This window comes from Calliopsis andreniformis, unplaced genomic scaffold, assembly GCF_051401765.1.
Source record: "Calliopsis andreniformis isolate RMS-2024a unplaced genomic scaffold, iyCalAndr_principal scaffold0030, whole genome shotgun sequence".
NCBI lineage: Eukaryota > Metazoa > Arthropoda > Insecta > Hymenoptera > Andrenidae > Calliopsis > Calliopsis andreniformis.
Window position 1 is genome coordinate 113,153 of NW_027480439.1, and position 14,144 is coordinate 127,296.

Consider the following 14,144-nt stretch of genomic DNA (forward strand, 5'->3'; position numbering starts at 1 on the left):
ATCCTCAACCCTCAATTCTCAATCCTCATTCCTCAATCCTCAGACCTCAAACATCAATACTCAACTGTCAGTCCTCGTCCTCAATCCACAACGCTCAATCCTCGATCCTCAATCTTCAATCATCAATCTTCAATCTTCAATCCTCAATCCTCAATCCTCAATACTCAATCCTCAATCCTCAATGTTCTATCCTCAATACGGAATCCTCAACCTTCAATCCTCAATCCTCAATACTCAATCCTCAATCCTCAATCCTCAATCCTCAATCCTCAATCTTCAATCCTCAGTCCCAAATCCTCAGTGTTCAATACTCACTCCTCAATCCTCAATCTTCAATCCTCAATACTCAGTCTTCAATCCTCAATACTCATTCTTCAATCCTCAATCCTCAATAGTCGGTCCTCAATCCTCAATCTTCAATCCTCAATATTCAATCCGCAATACCCAATCCTCAATCTTCTATCCGCAATCCTCAATCCTCAATCCTCAATCCTCAATCCTCAGTCTTCAATCCTCAATACTCATTCTTCAATCCTCAATCCTCAATAGTCGGTCCTCAATCCTCAATCGTCAATCTCCAATCCTGAATACTCAATCTTCAATCCTCAATCCTCGATCCTCAATCCTCAGTCCTCAATCCTCATTCTTCAATCCTCAATACCCAATCCTCAATCTTCAATCCTCAATCCTCAATCCTCAATTCTCAACCCTCAATCCTCAGTTCTCAGTCCTCAAACCTCAATCCTCAGACCTCAGCACTCATCCTCAATACTCAATCCTCAATCCTCAATCCACAATCCTCAATCTTCATTCCTCAATCCTCAATCTACAATTCTCAATCCTCAATCCTCAATCTTCAATCCTCAATGCTCAATCCTCAATCCTCAATCATCAGTCCTCAATCCTCAATGCTCAACCCTCAAACCTCAACCCTCAACCGTCAGTACTCGTCCTCAATCGTCAACACTCAATCCTCAATCCTCAATCTTCAATCCTCAAACCTCAATCTTCAATCCTCATTCTCCAATCCACAATCCTCAGTCCTCAAACCTCAATTCTGAATCCTCAATCCAGCATCCTCAATCTTCAGCCCTCAGTCCTGAACAATCAGTTGTCAATACTCAATCCCCAATAGAATATCCTCAATTCACAGTTTTCAATACTCAATACTCAATCTGCAATCTTCAAATCTCTATCCACAAACATCAATTCTCACCACTCGACCCTGAGCGCTCAGACCTCAATGTTCAACCCTCAATCCTCAATTCTCAATCTTCAATCCTCAATACTGAACTTTCAATCCTCAATCCTCAATCCTCAATCCTCAATCCACAATCCTCAGTAATGAATCCTCAATCTTCAATACTCAATCGTCATTCCTCAGTCCTCAATCCTCAATCCTCAATCCTCGTTCCTCAAACCTCAATCCTCAACCCTCAGTCCTCATCCTCAATTCTCAATTCTCAATCCTCAATCCTCAATCCTCAATATTCAATCCTCAATAATCAATCTCCAATCCTAGATCCTCAATCCCCAATCTTCAATACTTAATCCTGAATATTCAATCCTCTATCCCCAGTCCTCAATCTTCAATCCTCAATCTTCAATCCTCAATGCCCAGTCCTCAATCCTCAATCCTCAGTCCTCAATCCTCAACCCTCAGCCCTCGTCATCAATCCTCAGCCCTCAATAGTCAATCCGCAATCTTCAATCATCAATACTCAATCTTCAATCCTCAATTCTCAATACTCAATCCTCAATCCTCAATACTCAATCCCCAGTCCTCAGTCCTCAATCTTCAATACTCAATCCGTCAATCCTCAATATTCATCACACAACCCTCAACCATCAATCCTCAATACTCAACCATCAATCCTCAATTCTCAATACTCAGTAGAATATCCTGAATTCTCAGTTTTCAATACTCAATCCTCAATCTTCAATCTTCAAATCTCCGTCCACAAACATCAATTCTCATCTCTCAACCCTCAACAATCAGTCCTCAATATTCAATCCTCAATCCTCAATCCTCAATCTTCAATACTCAATACTCAATCTTCAATCCTCAATCGTCAATTCTCAATCTTCAAACCTCAACACTCAACCTTCAACCCTCAATCCTCAATCCTCAATCGTCAATCCGCAATTCTCCATCCTCAGTCATCAACCCTCAACCTTCAACACTCAATCCTCAATCCTCAATCTTCAATCATCAATACTCAATCTTCAATCCTCAATCCTCAATCCTCAACCCTCATTCCTCAATCCTCAATCCTCAACCCTCAGTCCTTATCCTCAATTCTCAATTCTCAATACTCAATCCTCAATCCTCAATCCTCAATCCTCAATACTCAGTCATCAATCCTCAACCTTCAATACTCAATCCTCAATCCTCAATCCTCAATCCTCAATCCTCAATCCTCATTCCTTAAACCTCAATCCACAAACCTCAGCCCTCATCCTCAATTCTCAATTCTGAATCCTCAATCCTCAATCCTCAACCCTCTATCTTCAATCCTAAATAATCAATCTCCAATACTAGATCCTCAATCCCCAATCCTCAATCCTCAATACCCAATCCTAAATCTTCAATCCTCAATCCTCAAATATCAATTCTCAATCCTCAATCCTCAATCCTCAATCCTCAATCCTCAATCCTCAATCTTCAATACTCAATACTCAATCTTCAATCCTCAATACTCAATCCTCAATCCTCAATACTCAATACTCAATCCTCAATCTTCAATCTTCAAATCTCCATCCACAAACATCAATTCTGATCTCTCAATCCTCAACACTCAGTCCTTAATATTCAATCCTCAATCCTCAATCCTCAATCTTCAATCCTCAATACTCAATCGTCAATCCTCAATCGTCAGTTCTCAATATTCAATCCTCAACCCTCAATCCTCAATCCTCAATATTCAATCCTCAATACTCAATATTAAATCCTCAATCCGCAATCATCAATCATCAATCCTCACCCCTCAGTCATCAATCCTCAAACTTCAATACTCAAACGTCAATCCTCAGTCCACAATCCTCGATCCCCAATCCCCGTATCTCTAACCTCAATCCTCAACCCTCTGTCCCCATCCTCAATTCTCAACCCTCAATCCTCAATCCTCAATCCTCAACCCTCAAGCTTCAATCCTCAATAATCAACCTCCAATCCTAGATCCCCAATCCCCAATCCTAAATCCTTAATCCTCAATCTTCAATCCTCAATCCCCAGTCCTCAATCTTCAATCCTCAATGCCCATTCCTCAATCCTCAATCCTCAGTCCTCAATCCTCAACCCTCAGCCCTCGTCATCAATCCTCAACCCTCAATAATCAATCCGCAATCTTCAATCCTCAATACTCAATCTTCAATCCTCAAACCGCAATCATCAATCCTCAATCCTCAATCCTCAGTCATCAATCCTCATTCTTCAATACTCAATCGTCAATCATCAGTCCTCAATTCTCAATCCTCAATCCTCGTACCTCAAACCTCAATCCTCAACCCTCAGCCCTCATCCTGGATCCTCAATCCTCAATCTTTAATACCCAATCCTCAATCCTCAAGCCTCAATCCTCAATACTCAACCATCAATCCTCAATTCTCAATACTCAGTAGAATATCCTGAATTCTCAGTTTTCAATACTCAATCCTCAATCTTCAATCTTCAAATCTCCGTCCACAAACATCAATTCTCATCTCTCAACCCTCAACAATCAGTCCTCAATATTCAATCCTCAATCCTCAATCCTCAATCTTCAATCCTCAATACTCAATCTTCAATGCTCAATCGTCAATTCTCAATCTTCAAACCTCAACACTCAACCTTCAACCCTCAATCCTCAATCCTCAATCGTCAATCCGCAATTCTCCATCCTCAGTCATCAACCCTCAACCTTCAATACTCTATCCTCAATCCTCAATCCTCAATCCCCAATCCTCAACCCTCATTCCTCAAACCTCAATCCCCAAACCTCAGTCCTCATCCTCAATTCTCAATCCTCAATCCTCAATCCTCAAACCACAATCCTCAACCGCCAGTCCTCGTCCTCAGCCCTCAACCCTCAATCCTCAATCCTGAATCTTCAATCATCAATACTCAATCTTCAATCCTCAATCCTCAATCCTCAATCCTCATCCCTCAAACCTCAATCCTCAATCCTCAATCCTTAATCCTCAATTTTGAATCCTCAAACCCCAGTTCTCAATCTTCAATCCTCAATGCTCAATCCTCAATCCTCAATCCTCAGTCCTCAATCCTCAATCCTCAACCCTCAATCCTCAATCTTCAATCCTCAATCTTCAATCCTCAATCCTCAATCCTCAATCCTCATTCCTCAACCTTCAATCCTCAATACTCAATCATCAATCCTCAATACTCAATCCTCAATCCTCAACCTTCAATCCTCAATCGTCAGTCTTCAATCCTCAATACTCAATCTTCAATCCTCAATCCTGAATCCTCAATCCTCAATCCTCATTCTTCAATCCTCAATACCCAATCCTCAATCTTCAATACGCAATCCTCAATCCTCAATTCTCTATACTCAATCCTCAGACCTCAGTCCTCAAACCTCAATCCTCAACCCTCAGCCCTCATCCTCAATCCTCAATCCTCAACCTCAAGCCTCAATCTTCAATCCTCAATACTCAATCTTCAATCCTCAATCCTCAGTCCTCAAACCTCAATCCTCAATCCTCAATCCTCAATCCTCATTCTTCAATCCTCAATACCCAATCCTCAATCTTCAATCCTCAATCCTCAATCCTCAATTCTCAATCCTCAAACCTCAGTCCCCATCCACAATTCTCAATCCTCAACCCTCAATCCTCAAACCACAATCCTCAACTGTCAGTCCTCGTCCTCAATCCTCAACCCTCAATCCTCAATCCTCAATATTCAATCATCAATACTCAATCTTCAATCCTCAATCCTCAATCCTCAATCCTCATTCCTCAAACCTCAATCCTCAACCCTCAGTCCTTATCCTCAATTCTCAATTCTCAATCCTCTATCCTCAATCCTCAATCCTCAATCCTCAATCCTCAATCCCCAATCATCAACCCTCAACCTTCAATACTCAATCCACAATCCTCAATCATCAATCCTCAACCTTCAATCCTCAACACTCAGTCTTTAATCATCAATCCTCAATCCTCAATTTTCAATCCTCAATCTTCAATCCTCAATCCTGAATCCTCAATCCTCAATCCTCAATCTTCAATCCTCAATACTCAATCTTCAATCCTCAATACTCAATCTTCAATCCTCAATCTTCAATCCTCAATTCTCAATCCTCAATCCTCGGTCCTCACTCCTCAAACCTCAATCCTCAACCCTCAGCCCTCATCCTCAATACTCAATGCTTATTCCTCAGTCCTCCACCTTCAATCCTCAATACTCAATAATCAATCCTCAATCCTCAATCCTCAATCCTCATTCCTAAATCCTCAATCATCAATCCTCAATCTTCAATACTCAATCCTCAATCCTCAATAATGAATCCTCAATACTAAACCATCAATCCTTAATTCTCAATACTCAATAGAACATCCTGAGCTCTCAGGTTTCAATACTCAAACCTCAAACGTCAAACCTCAGCCATCATCCTCAATCCTCAATCATCAGTCGTCAATCCTCAACCTTCAATCCTCAACCTTCAACCCTCAATCCTCAATCCTCAGTCGTCAATCCGCTATCTTCAATCCTCTGTCATCAATCCTCAACCTTCAATACTCAATCCTCAATCCTCAATCCTCAATCCTCAATGCTCAATCCTCATTCCTCAAACCTCAATCCTCAAACCTCAGTCCTCATCCTCAATTCTCAATCCTCAATCCTCAATCCTCTAACCACAATCCTCAACCGTCAGTCCTCGTCCTCAATCCTCAATCCTCAATCCTCAATCCTCAATACTCAATACTCAACCATGAATCGTCAATTCTCAATACTCAATAGAATATCCTGAATTCTCAGGATTCTATACTCAAACCTCAAACCTCAAGCCTCAGCCCTCATCCTCAATCCTCAATACTCAATCCTCAATCCTCAACCCTCAATCCTCAACACTCAAACTTCAATCCTCAATCCTCAATCCTCAATCCTCAATCCTCAATACTCAGTCATCAATCCTCAACCTTCAATACTCAATCCTCAATCCTCAATCCTCAATCCTCAATCCTCAATCCTCATTCCTTAAACCTCAATCCACAAACCTCAGCCCTCATCCTCAATTCTCAATTCTGAATCCTCAATCCTCAATCCTCAACCCTCTATCTTCAATCCTAAATAATCAATCTCCAATACTAGATCCTCAATCCCCAATCCTCAATCCTCAATACCCAATCCTAAATCTTCAATCCTCAATCCTCAAATATCAATTCTCAATCCTCAATCCTCAATCCTCAATCCTCAATCCACAATCCTCAATCCTCAACCTTCAATACTCAATACTCAATCTTCAATCCTCAATACTCAATCCTCAATCCTGAATACTCAATCCTCAATCTTCAATCTTCAAATCTCCATCCACAAACATCAATTCTGATCTCTCAATCCTCAACACTCAGTCCTTAATATTCAATCCTCAATCCTCAATCCTCAATCTTCAATCCTCAATACTCAATCTTCAATCCTCAATCGTCAATTCTCAATATTCAATCCTCAACCCTCAATCCTCAATCCTCAATATTCAATCCTCAATACTCAATATTAAATCCTCAATCCGCAATCATCAATCATCAATCCTCACTCCTCAGTCATCAATCCTCAAACTTCAATACTCAAACGTCAATCCTCAGTCCACAATCCTCGATCCTCAATCCCCGTATCTCTAACCTCAATCCTCAACCCTCTGTCCCCATCCTCAATTCTCAACCCTCAATCCTCAATCCTCAATCCTCAACCCTCAAGCTTCAATCCTCAATAATCAACCTCCAATCCTAGATCCCCAATCCCCAATCCTAAATCCTCAATCCTCAATCTTCAATCCTCAATCCCCAGTCCTCAATCTTCAATCCTCAATGCCCAGTCCTCAATCCTCAATCCTCAGTCCTCAATCCTCAACCCTCAGCCCTCGTCATCAATCCTCAACCCTCAATAATCAATCCGCAATCTTCAATCATCAATACTCAATCTTCAATCCTCAATCCTCAATACTCAATCCTCAATCCTCAATACTCAATCCCCAGTCCTCAGTCCTCAATCTTCAATACTCAATCCGTCAATCCTCAATATTCATCACACAAACCTCAACCATCAATCCTCAATACTCAACCATCAATCCTCAATTCTCAATACTCTGTAGAATATCCTGAATTCTCAGTTTTCAATACTCAATCCTCAATCTTCAATCTTCAAATCTCCATCCACAAACATCAATTCTCATCTCTCAACCCTCAACAATCAGTCCTCAATATTCAATCCTCAATCTTCAATCCTCAATCGTCAATTCTCAATCTTCAATCCTCAACCCTCAATCCTCAATCCTCAATATTCAATCCTCAATACTCAATCTTCAATCCTCAATCCGCAATCATCAATCCTCAATCCTCAATCCTCAGTCATCAATCCTCATTCTTCAATACTCAATCGTCAATCATCAGTCCTCAATTCTCAATCCTCAATCCTCGTACCTCAAACCTCAATCCTCAACCCTCAGCCCTCATCCTGGATCCTCAATCCTCAATCTTTAATACCCAATCCTCAATCCTCAAGCCTCAATCCTCAATCCCCAATCCTCAGTCCTCAAACCTCAATCCTGAATCCTCAATCCTCAGTACTCAACTTTCAGACTTCAGACCTCAACAGTCAGTTGTCAATTCTCAATCCTCAATCGAATATCATCAATTCACAGTTTTCAATACTAAATTCTCAATCTGCAATCTTCGAATCTCTATCCACAAACATCAATCCTCATCACTCAACCCTCAACACTCAGTCCCCAATCCTCAATCTTCAATCCTCTATCCTCAACCCTCATTCCTCAATCCTCAATCCTCAATCGTCAATCCCCAATCATCAATCCTCAACCTTCAATACTCAATCCTCAATCCTCAATCATCAATCCTCAACCTTCAATCCTCAACACTCAGTCTTTAATTATCAATCCTCAATCCTCAATTTTCCATCCTCAATCTTCAATCCCCAATCCTCAATCCTCAATCCTCAATCCTCAATCTTCAATCCTCAATACTCAATCTTCAGTCCTCAATCCTCAATCCTCAATCCTCAATCCTCAATCCTCAATCCTCAATATTCAACACAAAACCCTCAACCATCAATCCTCAATACTCAACAATCAATCCTCAATTCTCAATACTCAATAGAATACCCTGAATTCTCATCGTTCAATACTCAATCCACAAAAATCAATAATCAAATCTCAACCCTCAAACATCAATTCTCAACTCTCAATCCTCAACACTCAGTCCTCTCTCTTCAATCCTCTATCCGCAATCCTCAATCCTCAATCTTCAATCCTCAATACTCAATCTTCAATCCTCAATCCTCAGTCCTCAAACCTCAATTCTGAATCCTCAATCCTGAATCTTCAATCTTCAGCCCTCAGTCCTCGACTATCAATTGTCAATCCTCAATCCTCAATAGAATATCCTCAATTCACAGTTTTCATTACCCGATACTCAATTTGCAATCTTCAAATCTCTATCCACAAACATTAATTCTCATCACTCAACCCTCAACACTCAGTCCCCAATCCTCAATCTTCAATCCTCAATCCTTAATCCTCAATCCTCAATCCTCAATCCTCAATCCTCAATCTTCAATCCTCAATACTCAATCTTCAATCCTCAATCCTCAATACTCAATCCTCAATCCTCATTCTTCAATCCTCAATACCCAATCCTCAATCTTCAATCCTCAATCCTCAATCCTCACTTCTCAATCCTCAACCCTGGGTCCTCACTCCTCAAACCTCAATCCTCAACCCTCAGCCCTCATCCTCAATCCTCAATCCTTATTCCTCAGTCCTCCACCTTCAATCCTCAATACTCAATTATCAATGCTCAATCATCAATCCTCAATCCTCAATCCTTAATACTCAACCCTCAATCCTCAGACCTCAGTCCTCAAACCTCAATCCTCAACCTTCAGCCCTCATCCTGGATCCTCGATCCTCAATCTTTAATCCTCAATCCTCAATCCTCAGTCCTCAATCCTCAATCCTCAATCCTCAATTCTCAATCCTCAATCCTCGGTCCTCACTCCTCAAACCTCAATCCTCAACCCTCAGCCCTCATCCTCAATCCTCAATCCTTATTCCTCAGTCCTCCACATTCAATCCTCAATACTCAATTATCAATGCTCAACCTTCAATCCTCAATCCTCAATCCTTAACTCTCAACCCTCAATCCTCAGACCTCAGTCCTCAAACCTCAATCCTCAACCTTCAGCCCTCATCCTGGATCCTCAATCCTCAATCTTTAATCCTCAATCCTCAATCCTCAAGCCTCAATCCTCAATCCTCAATCCTCAGTCCTCAAACCTCAATCCTGAATGCTCAATCCCCAGTACTCAACCTTCAGACGTCAGACCACAACAATCAGTTGTCAATCCTCAATCCTCAATAGAATATCATCAATTCACAGTTTTCAATACTAAATTCTCAATCAGCAATCTTCGAATCTCTATCCACAAACATCAATCCTCATCACACAACCCTCAACACTCAGTCCCCAATCCTCAATCTTCAATACTCTATCCTCAACCCTCATTCCTCAATTCTCAATCCTCAACCCTCAATCCTCAAACCACAATCCTCAACCCTCAGCCCTCATCCTCAATCCTCAATCCTTATTCCTCAGTCCTCCACATTCAATCCTCAATACTCAATTATCAATGCTCAATCTTCAATCCTCAATCCTCAATCCTTAACTCTCAACCCTCAATCCTCAGACCTCAGTCCTCAAACCTCAATCCTCAATCTTCAGCCCTCAGTCCTCGACAATCAATTGTCAATCCTCAATCCTCAATAGAATATCCCCAATTCACAGTTTTCAATACTCGATACTCAATCTGCAATCTTCAAATCTCTATCCACAAACATTAATTCTCATCACTCAACCCTCAACACTCAGTCCCCAATCTTCAATCTTCTATCCTCAATCTTCAATCCTCTATCCTCAACCCTCATTCCTCAATGCTCAATCCTCAATCCTCAATCCTCAATCCTCAATCTTCAATCCTCAATACTCAATCTTCAATCGTCGATACTCAATCCTCAATCCTCAATATTCAATCCTCAATACTCAATCTTCAATTCTCAATCCGCAATCATCAATCCTCAATCCTCAATCCTCAATCTTCAATCCTCAATACTCAATCTTCAATCATCAATCCTCAATTCTCAATCGTCAATACTCAATCCTCAATCGTCAATCCTCAAGCCCCAATCCTCAATCTTCAATCCTCAATCCTCAATTTTCAATACTCAATCCTCAATCATCAATCCTCAATCCTCAATCCTCAATCCTCAGTCATCAATCCTCCATCTTCAATGGTTAATGGTCAATCCTCAGTGCTCAATCCTCAATCCTCAATCCTCGTACCTCAAACCTCAATCCTCAACCCTCAGTCCTCATCCTCAATTCTCCATCTCAATCCTCAATCCTAAACCCTCAATCTTCAATCCTCAATAATCAATCTCCAATCCTAGATCCCCAATCCCCAATCCTCAAACCTTAATCCTCAATCTTCAATCCTCAATCCCCAGTCCAAAATCTTCAATCCTCAATGCTCAATCCTCAATCCTCAATCCTCAGTCCTCAATCCTCAATCCTCAATCTTCAATCCTCAATACTCAATCTTCAATCCTCAATCCTCAATTCTCAATCGTCAATACTCAATCCTCAATCGTCAATCCTCAATCCCCAATCCTCAATCTTCAGTCCTCAATCCTCGATCCTCAATCCTCAATACTCAACCTTCAATCCTCAATACTCAATCTTCAATCCTCAATCCTCAATCCTCAATCCTCAATCCTCAATCCTCAATCCTCAATATTCAACACAAAACCCTCAACCATCAATCCTCAATTCTCAATACTCAATAGAATACACTGAATTCTCATCGTTCAATACTCAGTCCACAAAAATCAATAATCAAATCTCAACCCTCAAACATCAATACTTAACACTCAATCCTCAACACTCAGTCCTCTCTCTTCAATCCTCCATCCTCAATCCTCAATCCTCAATCTTCAATCCTCAATACTCAATCTTCAATCCTCAATCCTCAGTCCTCAATCATCAATCCTCAATCTTCAATCCTCAATCTTCAATACCCAATCCTCAATCCTCAATCCTCGTACCTCAATCCTCAATCCTCAATCCTCAGACCTCAGTCCTCAAACCTCAATCCTCAACCCTCAGCCCTCATCCTCAATCCTCAATCCTCAACCTCAATCCTCAATCTTCAATCCTCAATACTCAATCTTCAATCCTCAATCCTCAGTCCTCAAACCTCAATCCTCAATCCTCAGTCCTTAATCCTCAATCTTGAATCCTCAATCCCCAGTCCTCAATCTTCAATCCTCAATGCTCAACACTCAATCTTCAATCGTCAGTCTTCAATCCTCAATACTCAATCTTCAATCCTCAGTCCTGAATCCTCAGTCCTCAATCATCATACCTCAATCCTCAATACCCAATCCTCAATCTTCAATCCTCAATCCTCAATCCTCAATTCTCAATCCTCAATCCTCAATCCTCAATCTTCAATCCTCAATACTCATTCTTCAATCCTCAATCCTCAATCCTCAATCCTCAATCCTCAATCCTCATTTCTCAATCCTCAATCCTCGGTCCTCACTCCTCAAACCTCAATCCTCAAACCTCAACCCTCAGTCCTCAGTCCTCAAACCTCAACCCTCAGGCCTCAGTCCTCAAACCTCAATCCTCAACCATCAGCCCTCATCCTCAATCCTCAATCCTTATTCCTCAGTCCTCAACCTTCAATCCTCAATACTCAATTTTCGATCCTCAATCCTCAATCCTCAATCCTCATTCCTAAATCCTCAATCATCAATCCTCAATCTTCAATACTCAATTCTCAATCCTCAATCCTGAATCCTCAATATTAAACCATCAATACACAATTCCCAATACTCAATAGAACATCCTGAATTCTCAGGATTCAATACTAAAACCTCAAACCTCAAACCTCAGTCACCATCCTCAATCCTGAATCCTCAATCGTCAATCCGCAATCCTCAATCCTCAGTCATCAATCCTCAACCTTCAATACTCAATCCTCAATCCTCAATCCTCAATCCTCAATCCTCAATCCTCATTCCTCAAACCTCAATAATCAAACCTCAGTCCTCACCCTCAATTCTCAATCCTCAAACCTCAATCCTCAAACCACAATCCTTAACCGTCAGTCCTCGTCATCAATCCTCAACCCTCAATCCTCAATCCTCAATCCCCAGTCCCCAATCTTCAATCCTCAATGCTCAATCCTCAATCCTCAATCCTCACTCCTCAATCCTCAATCCTCAATCCTCAATCCTCAATCTTCAATACTGAATACTCAGTCTTCAATCCTCAATCCTCAATTCTCAATCGTCAATACTCAATCCTCAATCGTCAATCCTCAATCCTCAATCCTCAATCTTCAATCCTCAAACCTCAGTCCTCATCCTCAATTCTCAATCCTCAACCCTCAATCCTCAAACCACAATCCTCAACTGTCAGTCCTCGTCCTCAATCCTCAACCCTCAATCCTCAATCCTCAATCTTCAATCCTCAATCTTCAATCATCCATACTCAATCTTCAATCCTCAATCCTCAATCCTCAATCCTCATTCCTCAAACCTCAATCTTCAATCCTCAATCCTTAATCCTCAATCTTCAAACCTCAATCCTCAATCATCGATCCTCAATCGTCAGTCTTCAATCCTCAATACTCAATCTTCAGTCCTCAATCCTGAGTCCTCAATCCTCAATTATCATTCTTCAATCCTCAATACCCAATCCTCAATCTTCAATCCTCAATCCTCAATCCTCAATCCTCAATCCTCGTACCTCAAACCTCAATCCTCAACCCTCAGACCTCATCCTCAACTCTCAATTCTCAATCCTCAATGCTCAACCCTCAAGCTTCAATCCTCAATCCCCAGTACTCAATCTTCAATCCTCAATGCCCAGTCCTCAATCCTCAATCCTCAGTCCTCAATCCTCAACCCTCAGTCATCGTCATCAATCCTCAGCCCTCAATAATCAATCCGCAATCTTCAATCATCAATACTCAATCTTCAATCCTCAATCCTCAATACTCAATCCTCAATCCTCAATACTCAATCCCCAGTCCTCAGTCCTCAATCTTCAATGCTCAATACGCCAATCCTCAATATTCAACACACAACCCTCAACCATCAATCCTCAGTACTCCACCATCAACCCTCAATTCTCAATACTCAGTAGTATATCCTGAGTTCTCAGTTTTCAATACTCAATCCTCAATCTTCAATCTTCAAATCTTCATCCACAAACATCAATTCTCATATCCCAACACTCAACACTCAGTCCTCAATATTCAATCCTCAATCCTCAATCCTCAATCTTCAATCCTCAATACTCAATCTTCAATCCTCAATCTTCAATCATCAATACTCAATCTTCAATCCTCAATCCTCAATCCTCAATCCTCATTCCTCAAACCTCAATCTTCAATCCTCAATACTCAATCCTCAATCTTCAATCCTCAATGCTCAATCTTCAATCCTCAATCGTCAATTCTCAATCTTCAATCCTCAATACTCAATCTTCAATCCTCAATCCTCATTCCTCAAACCTCAGTTCTGAATCCTCAATCCTGAATCCTCAATCTTCAGCCCTCAGTCCTCGACAATCAATTGTCAATCCTCAATCCTCAATAGAATATCCTCAATTCACAGATTCCAATACTCGATACTCAATCTGCAATCTTCAAATCTCTATCCACAAACATTAATTCTCATCACTCAACCCTCAACACTCAGTCCCCAATCCTCAATCTTCAATCCTCAATCCTCAATACTCAATCCTCAATCTTCAATCCTCAATCCTCAATCCTCAATCTTCAATCCTCAATACTCATTCTTCAATCCTCAATCCTCAATCCTCAATCCTCAATCCTCAAT